Here is a 10,101-nt window from a genome sequence, read left to right as displayed (position 1 = left end):
TAAAAATGTAGAGATGCACATTATGAAATAATGAGTCAGAAAGGTTTCCTTACATGAAGAACTAAACATCAATAAAACAACAATTCAAGAAATGTCACAAGCCAGTACATGTGTTATTGTAATTGTGCAGACAATTTGTGCTATAATTTCAAAAAACCAAAGAGGTCACAAATTTAATGAGTTGGAAAGATTTTTGTAATTAATATGTATGGAGCATTCTCTTTATCAAATCAAAAAGATCATGACTAAACTAGCTTTCAAATAGCACCCAGAAAGGGACATATACCCCATGGGGGCTCAGTAAGTACTAATTATCATAATATCAAAGAGTGAGAGGCACCTCATCTAATTCAGCCCTAAGGCATCAGGCTTAAGCCATCCTGGATAGATGAGAGGGTGTCTGAGTTTGAAACCCTTCCTTGAAAAACATATTTAAAATAATTTCTGCTTAAAACCTTTTCTTGTTTTAAAACCTATCCAATTTTCTTGGTAATTACTACAACTTAGCAAATGTGCTACCCATAATTGCTAAATTGCTTCAGTCATGTCCAACTCTTTGCAACCCTATGGATCATAGCCTACTAGCCTCCTTTATCCATGATATTCTCTAGGCATGAATACTGAAGTGGGTTGCCATACCCTTCTCCAGGGAATCTTCACAACCCAGGGATTGTGCATCTCTTCCATCTCCTGCACTGACAGGCAGGTTCTTTATCACTAGCACCACCCCAGAAGCCCAAATATTTCTACATTTGTAGACAGTTCAATCATAAATGTTAGACACCCTAATTATTTGCAGTTCTCTTTAATGAATTCTTTTTCTCATGTAATAGATGTCAGAATCAGATATGGATATAGAACTTAAAGTCCTGGCATTCATTCATTTATGCATTTATTCCTTTATTTATTTAATATGTATTTTTGAATATTATATTTATTCAGTTCAGTACGGTCACTCAGTCATGTCCAACTCTTTGGGATCCCATGGACTGCAGCACGCCAGACTTCCCTGTCCATCACTAACTTCCTGAGCTTGCTCAAATTCATGTCCATTGAATCGTGATGCCATCCAACCATCTCATCCTCTGTCGCCCCCTTGTCCTCCTGCCTTCAATCTTTCCCAGCATCAACGTCTTTTCCAGTGAGTCAGTTCTTCACATCAGATGGCCAAAGTATTGGAGCTTCAGCTTCAGCATCAGTCCTATCAATGAATATTCAAGACTGATTTCCTTTAGGATTGACTGGTCTTATCTCCTTGCAGTCCAAGGGACTCTCAAGAGTCTTCTCCAACACCACAGTTCAAAACCACACCGCATTATATTTATCACCATATTAAAAAGCTCAAACTTTGAAAATGAACATAGCACATTTCTTATCTCACAGTTACAGTGGGTCAGGTATCTGAGAATAGTTTAGCTGGATGGTTCTTTTTGTTTGTTTGTTTCCACTGTTTAATAAGACACATTTTAATTAAAAAAAAACAAATGACTGACATTTTATACATTGCATTTTTTTCAGAAAATCGAAAGCAAAGGATCGTTCATATTTCCTAAAAGTTCATCACTGCAGATTGGAAACAGAACTATTGAGAAAACAGCTGAACTTGCACATGAAGCCTACTTCCCCCTTAATTGCAGAATTTAAGTTTTCTCACATGTCAATACAGAGTCGAAAGCAGTTGGTAAAACTTTGCAGATTACTTGTGCTTGTTCCAGGCTGTTGCGCTGGTAAACCCACAGACTGTATTCTTGGTTGCTTGCATATGTGGTTTTCAGAGCCAGAAAGCTCTTTTCCTGCCTCAAGACCGTCCTGGAAACACACCATCCGGATGATTAAATACAGAGCGAGCCGATGCAGAACACCATACTGATCTGATGTGGATACCTTTATACCGTACTTGGAAACTCCCATAATAAATTCTTCCTCCAGAGAAACAAAGGACAACTTTCCATCTTGCTGGGCAATAACTATATAATTTATCAGGTCCAGTGGTCCTTCAAACATTTCCCCTCCGAAAGTTTCAGTTTCTCAATGGTACCAACATACTTCATTCGAAGTTCTGCACAGGTGTCTGAATTGTTGCTTTGTCCTGTGTTCTTGGTGGAATCGGTGTCGAGGCTTGCCACGGTGCTGGACCGTGACAGCCCCCCAAGGTTGGAGTCTACCAACTTGTTCTTGGTACTGATTTCACTGCTCTGGGAACTGCTACTGCTGTAGTGCTTTTTGCCTTTACGAAACATCTTCCACCATAGCTTGATCCACAGGGGCTCCCTGCAGAATTGAATGCTATTCTACCGTCTTCAAAGGTTCTACAGACAGTGTGTGCACAGGTAGCATCCTTTCACTCCGACACTGTCAATTCTTGACAGAAAAGCAAGGTACCTGGGAAATCCCATGGACAGAGGAGGCTGGGGCGCTAACAGTCCATGGGATCGCAACAGAGTCAGACGCTACCGAATGACTCCCCGCCGTCTGCGCTCATGGCAGCCGCTTTGGTTCTAGCTGGATGGTTCTTACTTATGGTCTCTCAAGAGATGTTAATCAAGATATTAGCTAGTACTGAAGTCAATTCAAGACTTAACTGAGATAGGTTCTGCTTCTGAGCTCACTCACTAGTCTGTTGGTTGGCAAGTCTCAAAATGTCCCTGCTGCTGCTGCTGCTAAGTCGCTTCAGTCGTGTCTGACTCTGTGTGACTGCATAGACGGCAGCCCATCAGGCTCCACCGTCCCTGGGATTCTCCAGGCAAGAACACTGGAGTGGGGTGCCATTGCCTTCTCCCAAAATGTCCCTACTCTAAGTTTATTCTTGTGTCTCTGTTGGGCTGCCTCAGAATATACAGCTGATTTCTTCCAGAAGCTTGTGATTGGAGAGAAAATGAGAAACCATCCAAATGCCACAATCTCTTTTATAATCTAGTATTATAAATGATGGAATTCCCAGATGGCTCAGTGGTAAAGAATCTGCCTGCCAATGCAAGAAACTTGGGTTTGATCCCTGGGTTGGGACGATCCCCTGGAGGAGGAAATGGCAACCCACTCCAGTATTCTCGTATGGGAAATCCCATGGACAGAGGAGCCTGGCAAGGTACAGTCCATAGTGTTGCAAAAAATTGGACATGACTTAGCCACTAAGTACACACACATTAGAAATGATGGCCTATTGCTTCTTTCATGTTCTGTATTTTTTTTTTTTTTTTTTTAAGAATCATGAAGTCAAGCTGACACTTAAGAAGGGGAAACTCATTAGGAGACAGCAATATCACAAATACTGTTCTGTGATTTTTCTAATCAAGTGATTATAAATTGGTAAATTATCTAACAAAGATGGGCAAGTACAGACTACATGAGGAATGAGCAATCATTAGAAGGCATATTGGGAAGAATTGTTAGTGAAATATCACATCAAAAAGCATACTGAAAGATAAAATTTGGAAAACTGAAAAGTGTCTTTTGCATTGATCTTCATCAGTTGCACATTTCCCAGGAGAAGACCCAAGTAAAATATTGATAGGTACTTAGAGCTTTAGTAATTTTCAAGGCTTTAAGGAAAACCAATAAATAATATATAAAGGTTTCCTTTTATCTTGTCAAATACAGCCACAAATCAGACATGGATTCATGCTGAAGATTGAGACTTTGTATTCAGCTACTGCTAAGCTGCTTCAGTCGTGTCCGACTCTGTGCAACCCCATAGACGGCAGTCCACCAGGCTCCCCCGTCCCTGGGATTCTCCAGGCAAGAACACTGGAGTGGGTTGCCATTTCCTTCTCCAATGCATGTAAGTGAAAAGTGAAAGTGAAGTCACTCAGTCGTGTCTGACTCTTCGCGACCCCATGGACTGCAGCTTACCAGGCTCCTCCATCCATGGGATTTTCCAGGCAAGAGTCCTCTAGGCCTCCTTAGTTTTGTAGAACTCACTCAGGACTGTGAATTTGGTACTAGGTGACTAGATAGTGGGAATTTCAGTAGAGTAGGAAAAAAAAAAAAAAACTGTAAAAAAAATTCTGATGTCCAATCAACATATAATTGGTTAATTAGTGTGCATTAGAATTTGAAGTATACTTATGTAGACATTAAAAATAATATTTAATCATTTTATTATTTCCATCCAGTTTTAGGAAAATTAGGTAATAAGAAAGTTAATTTGTTTTACTTAATTTATTTCTTTTTACTTTTTTATAGCTATTTAAAATATCCTTTCTGTGTTAAAACTCATAAACAATTAAATAGAATTGAGTATGTTGAAAATTTATTGAAAAAACAAGAAATTAATTATTCCACTAATTATTATGATTACCCTTATTGATAGATTATCTCTCTATTAAAAAAAAGAAAAACTTAGAAACTGTTTCTAAAAAAAAAAGTAATCTAGCCTTCAGAATATTGTAGAAAGGGAACTGAATGTTTTTAGTTGTCTTTCTACTCAATTGTGTGCCAGACAATTATATTTATTTTTTCAAAGAGAATTGAATTGCAATCCAGTCATAACTTACTCTGTATCCAATTATTTATTTAAAAAGAAAAAAAATTTGTTTTGAATAAATACACCAGTGGATTTAGATAAATTCGCAGGACAAAAATCTATGAAGCTCTGTGTTGTTGTCAAATCGAAGGATTTTTCAGGTGTTTAGGTTGTAAATAAAATAAACAGAGAAACAGGGCAGTAGATAGAGCTATACTTTGTCATAGACAATGTATGCACAAATCAGTTCAAAACTAGATCTGATCTTAGCATTGTGATTAAAACATGTATTTAGTTTATTTAAACCTTCTGAGCTCTAAGTGTTGATATTGGGAATAAATAATAGTACATAATCCAAAGAATGGCTGCAAATATCAAATGCAATACTATATAGATTATTCTATTATTTTAATTGATTTTTCATTGAAGTATAGTTAATTTGCAGTATTGTATTAGTTTCTGGTATACAGCAAAGTGACTCAGTTATACACAAACATGCATTCTTTTTTGTATCCTTTCCATTATGGTTTACCCCAGGTTATTGAAAATAGTTCCCTGTGCTGTCTAGGAAGACCTTGTTGCTTATCCTGCAAGGCTTATTACAAATCATTGGCCTACCATGTGGTTGATGATAAAACATGAGCTTTTCTGTTTGTTGTTATTATTAGCGGTTGAAACAATTAGTAAACAGTTAGCTTTGCCTATTTTTAATTCTACATTCTCAGATTCAGCCACTACAGATTGGGTACAACGCTTGTGATCTACAGTTGGTTAAATCTGCAGATACATAATCCACAGATATGAATAATTAGCTATGGGACTTAAACATCCCCAGATTTGGGTATCCACAGCAAGTCTTAGAGCCAGTTTACCAATACTGAGAGACAACAGTAATTTTACAAGTAGTGATAAACATTGCTTAGAAAATTTTATGGAGATTGATCCTGTATCAAACAATAAAGACCTTGCTATCAATTTATTAAATAAAAGACAGAAAATGAATGGTATTAAATCCACAATCTGTATAAAAAATGAATATTGTTAAACTGGAACTTATTAGAATTAAATCTTTTGCTTTATAAAACATCTTATTGAAAGAATTAAGAAAAAAGCTAGAGACTGGGCAAAATATTTTCCAATCCTATATCTGCTGAAAGACTAGTATTTAAAAATATTTAAAGAGCATTCAAAACTCAACAGAAAAACAAAAGTAAACAATCCAATTACAAAATTATCAAAGGACATGAAGAAATGTTTTACCAAAGAAGTGTAGATGGGAAATAAGCATATATAAAAAGATATTGAATAACATTACCCTCATGGAAAGGCTAAGTTAAAAACATGAAGAGCTAGTACTATACATCTATCAGAATGGCTAAAAATAAAAATAAAATAGCTGTAATATCAAATACTTGCAAGGTTTCAGGAAAATTGTATTTCTTACATGTTTTTTGTGAGGATGTAAAAATGAGGCAGTAATTCTGGAAGATATTTTCACTCTGGAAAATAGGTTTCATAGACACATACATGCCTACACACATAAAGCATGCTCTTGCCTTACAACCCACCAGATGCACTCAGGTATTTATCCAGAAAGCAAATCTTTTACCCACACAAAAACTTGTAGATAGTTGTTTATACCAGCCTTATTTGTAATAGCCAGAAACTGGAAACAACCAAAATGTCCCTCAGCGGGTGAATGGTTTAACAAATGGTGGTATTTTTATTGCCATGGAATACTACTCAGGAATAAAAACAAGTGAATTATTGGTATGTACAACAACTTGTATGTATCTCAAGCTATTATGTTGAGCAAAAAAGCCAATATCAAAAGGCTGCAAACTACTATATAATTTCATTGACATGAATTTTTAAAATCATAACAATGCAGAGATAGAAAACATATGCGTGGTTTCCAGGGACTGAGGATAGTAAGGGTGGGATTTGACACACAAAGAGGTACCATGAGGTCACACTTATGCTGATGCAGTGGCTATGTATCTTGATTGCTGTGGTGATTACATGAATCTGCACATATAATAAAATGGCATAGAACTATATGTGCCAATTGTACCAATGTCAGTTTCTTATTTTGATACTGTACTATATTTATGTAAGATGGTCAACACCGAAATCAGATTGATTATATTCTTTGCAGCCAAAGACGGAGAAGCTCTATACAGTCAGCAAAAACAAGACCAAGAGCTGACTGTGGCTCAGATCATGAACTCCTTATTGCCAAATTCAGACTTAAATTGAATAAAGTAGGGAAAACCACTAGACCATTCAGGTATGACCTAAATCCAATCCCTTATGATTATACAGTGGAAGTGAGAAATAGATTTAAGGGACTAGCTCTGATAGGTAGAGTGCCTGATGAACTATGGAATGAGGTTCATGATTGTACAGGAGAAAGGGATCAAGACCATCCCCATGGAAAAGAAATGCAAAAAAGCAAAATGGCTGTCTGGGGAGGCCTTACAAATAGCTGTGAAAAGAAGAGAAGTGAAAAGCAAAGGAGAAAAGGAAGGATATAAGCATCTGAATTCAGAGTTCCAAAGAATAGCAAGAAGAGATAAGAAAGCCTTCTTCAGCGATCAATGCAAAGAAATAGAGGAAAACAACAGAATGGGAAAGACTAGGGATCTCTTCAAGAAAATCAGAGATACCAAAGGAACATTTCATGCAAAGATGGGCTCTATAAAGGACAGAAATGGTATGGACCTAACAGAAGCAGAAGATATTAAGACGAGATGGCAAGAATACACAGAAGAACTATACAAAAAAGATCTTCACGACCCAGATAATCACAATGGTGTGATCACTGACCTAGAGCCAGACATCCTGGAAAGTGAAGTCAAATGGGCCTTAGCAAGCATCACTATGAACAAAACTAGTGGAGGTGATAGAATTCAAGTGGAGCTATTCCAAATCCTGAAAGATGATGCTGTGAAAGTGCTGCACTCAATATGCCAGCACATTTGGAAAACTCAGCAGTGGCCACAGGACTGGAAAAGGTCAGTTTTCATTCCAATCCCAAAGAAAGGCAATGCCAAAGAATGCTCAAACTACTGCACAATTGCACTCATCTCACACGCTAGTAAAGTAATGCTCAAAATTCTCCAAGCCAGGCTTCAGCAATATGTGAACCATGAACTTCCTGATGTTCAAGCTGGTTTTAGAAAAGGCAGAGGAACCAGAGATCAAATTGCCAACATCTGCTGGATCATCAAAAAAGCAAGAAAGCTCCAGAAAAACATCTATTTCTGCTTTATTGACTATGCCAAAGCCTTTGACTGTGTGGATCACAATAAACTATAGAAAATTCTGAAAGAGATGGGAATACCAGACCATCTGGTATTGAGAAACCTGCCTCTTGAGAAACCTGTATGCTGGTCAGGAAGCAACAGTTAGAACTGGATATGGAACAACAGACTGGTTCCAAATAGGAAAAGGAGTATGTCAAGGCTGTATATTGTCACCCTGCTTATTTAACTTATATGCAGAGAACATCATGAGAAATGCTGGACTGGAAGAAACACAAGCTGGAATCAAGATTGCCGGGAGAAATATCAATAACCTCAGATATGCAGATGACACCACCCTTATGGCAGAAAGTAAAGAGGAACTCAAAAGCCTCTTGATGAAAGTGGAGAGTGAAAAAGTTGGCTTAAAGCTCAACATTCAGAAAATGAAGATCATGGCATCTGGTCCCATCACTTCATGGGAAATAGATGGGGAAACAGTGGAAACAGTGTCAGACTTGATTTTTCTGGGCTCCAAAATCACTGCAGATGATGACTGCAGCCATGAAATTAAAAGACGCTTACTCCTTGGAAGGAAAGTTATGACCAACCTAGATAGCATATTCAAAAGCAGAGACATTACTTTGCCAACAAAGGTTCGTCTAGTAAAGGCTATGGTTTTTCTAGTGGTTATGTACGGACGTTGGATTATGAAGAAGGCTGAGCACTAAAGAACTGATGCTTTTGAACTGTGGTGTTGGAGAAGACTCTTGAGAGTCCCTTGGACTGCAAGGAGATCCAACCAGTCCATTCTGAAGGAGATCAGCCCTGGGATTTCTTTGGAAGAAATAACGCTAAAGCTGAAATTCCAGTACTTGGCCACCTCATGTAAAGAGTTGACTCACTGGAAAAGACTCTGATGCTGGGAGAGATTGGGGGCAGGAGGAGAAGGGGACGACAGAGGATGAGATGGCTGGATGGCATCACTGAGTTGATGGATGTGTGTCTGAGTGAACTCTGGGAGTTGGTGATGGACAGGGAGGCCTGGCGTGCTGCGATTCATGGGGTCGCAAAGAGTTGGACACGACTGAGGGACTGATCTGACCTGATCTGATCTGATAACCATTGGAGGAGCCAGGATAAACTTTACACTGAACCTCACTGTACTATCTTTGCAACTTCCTGTGAACCTATAATTATTTCAGGATTATTTGTTAAGTGGGTTAAAAAGATAGGCATCTCAATTCATCAGTTCCTCAAAAATGTCATCAAAGTACTTTGTCAAAATGATTCTGAAGAAGTCCTTCTAAAGAACAAGCTAATGATGAAAGTACTTCTTCAAACTTTTAGTTTATCATACATGAAAAATTAGAAACTATAAAAATGTAATATGAATTTTACTAGTTTTTGGTTTTATTATAGCATGTTTAACTATTTATTATTTGAATATTCCACAATTCAATTTTAGAGGGTACTCAAACTGCACTGAGTCCTATAATATTATTTCAGGCAGACTGATAGACATCTTCCTCAAAATAATTTTATTACTACATTTTTAGGTGTAACTAGAAAATTCAAGATGCTATATAATATTTTTCCTACATCAGTGAGCAACTCTGTCACACTTGTGAACTTTTATCTAGGTTTGATCTGCTCCAAAGTCTCTGTTATTTCCAATGTAGTAAAACTATAAACTATTTTCTCTTTTACCCTCGATAGGTATGTTGTTCGTGTGTGTGTGTGTGTGTGTGCACTTCCTCGCTCAGTCATGTCCAACTATGTGGTGCTATGGACTGTGGCCTACCAGACTCTGTCCATGGGGATTCTCCAGGCAAAAATACTGGAGTGGGTTGCCATTTCCGCCTCTTCCCAACCCAGGGACTGAACCCAGGTCTCTCACATTCCAGGCCTATTCTTTACTGCCTGAGCTACCAGCCATTTCTAGAAAAAAACTTGGCCATCAATTTCTAATTCAGATTCTCCAACAAATTTTCCCTTTAGCCCATCTCATTGCTTTTGTGTAAAAAGTGGTTTCTCTGACACTCCACAGCTATTCTAGAAACATAAGGCCATGTAAGGAAGGGTTACAGGACTGATTTCTCTATTAGAGGCTGCTGGTCTTCATAATGGAATGATTAGATCTGGTTTACAGCGCAATCAAGGCTCCCCTTATGGCTCAGCTGGTAAAGAATCTGCCTGCAATATGGGAGACCTGGGTTTGATCCCTGGATTGGAAAGATCCCCTGGAGAAGGCAAGGGCTACCCACTGTAGTATTATAGTTCATGGGGTCGCAAGGAGTTGGATGTCACTGAGTGACTTTTATATACACAGCGGAATCAAACCTTGCTCTAGGTAACACCCTACAGGGAAGCTGATAATCCACTGCAGCCACA

At 38.1% G+C, this 10,101-nt stretch overlaps 1 pseudogene; it reads right to left on the bottom strand.

Moving 5' to 3' along the window:
• Nucleotides 1-1,640: 1,640 nt before the first annotated feature.
• Nucleotides 1,641-2,240, bottom strand: LOC129656120 (integrin beta-1-binding protein 1-like; annotated as a pseudogene).
• Nucleotides 2,241-10,101: the final 7,861 nt, after the last annotated feature.

The sequence above is a fragment of the Bubalus kerabau genome, chromosome 6 (genome assembly GCF_029407905.1).
Source record: "Bubalus kerabau isolate K-KA32 ecotype Philippines breed swamp buffalo chromosome 6, PCC_UOA_SB_1v2, whole genome shotgun sequence".
NCBI classification, from domain to species: Eukaryota; Metazoa; Chordata; class Mammalia; order Artiodactyla; family Bovidae; genus Bubalus; species Bubalus kerabau.
Note: the sequence above shows the minus strand (reverse complement) of the source record. Positions and strands in the feature narration are given on the sequence as shown.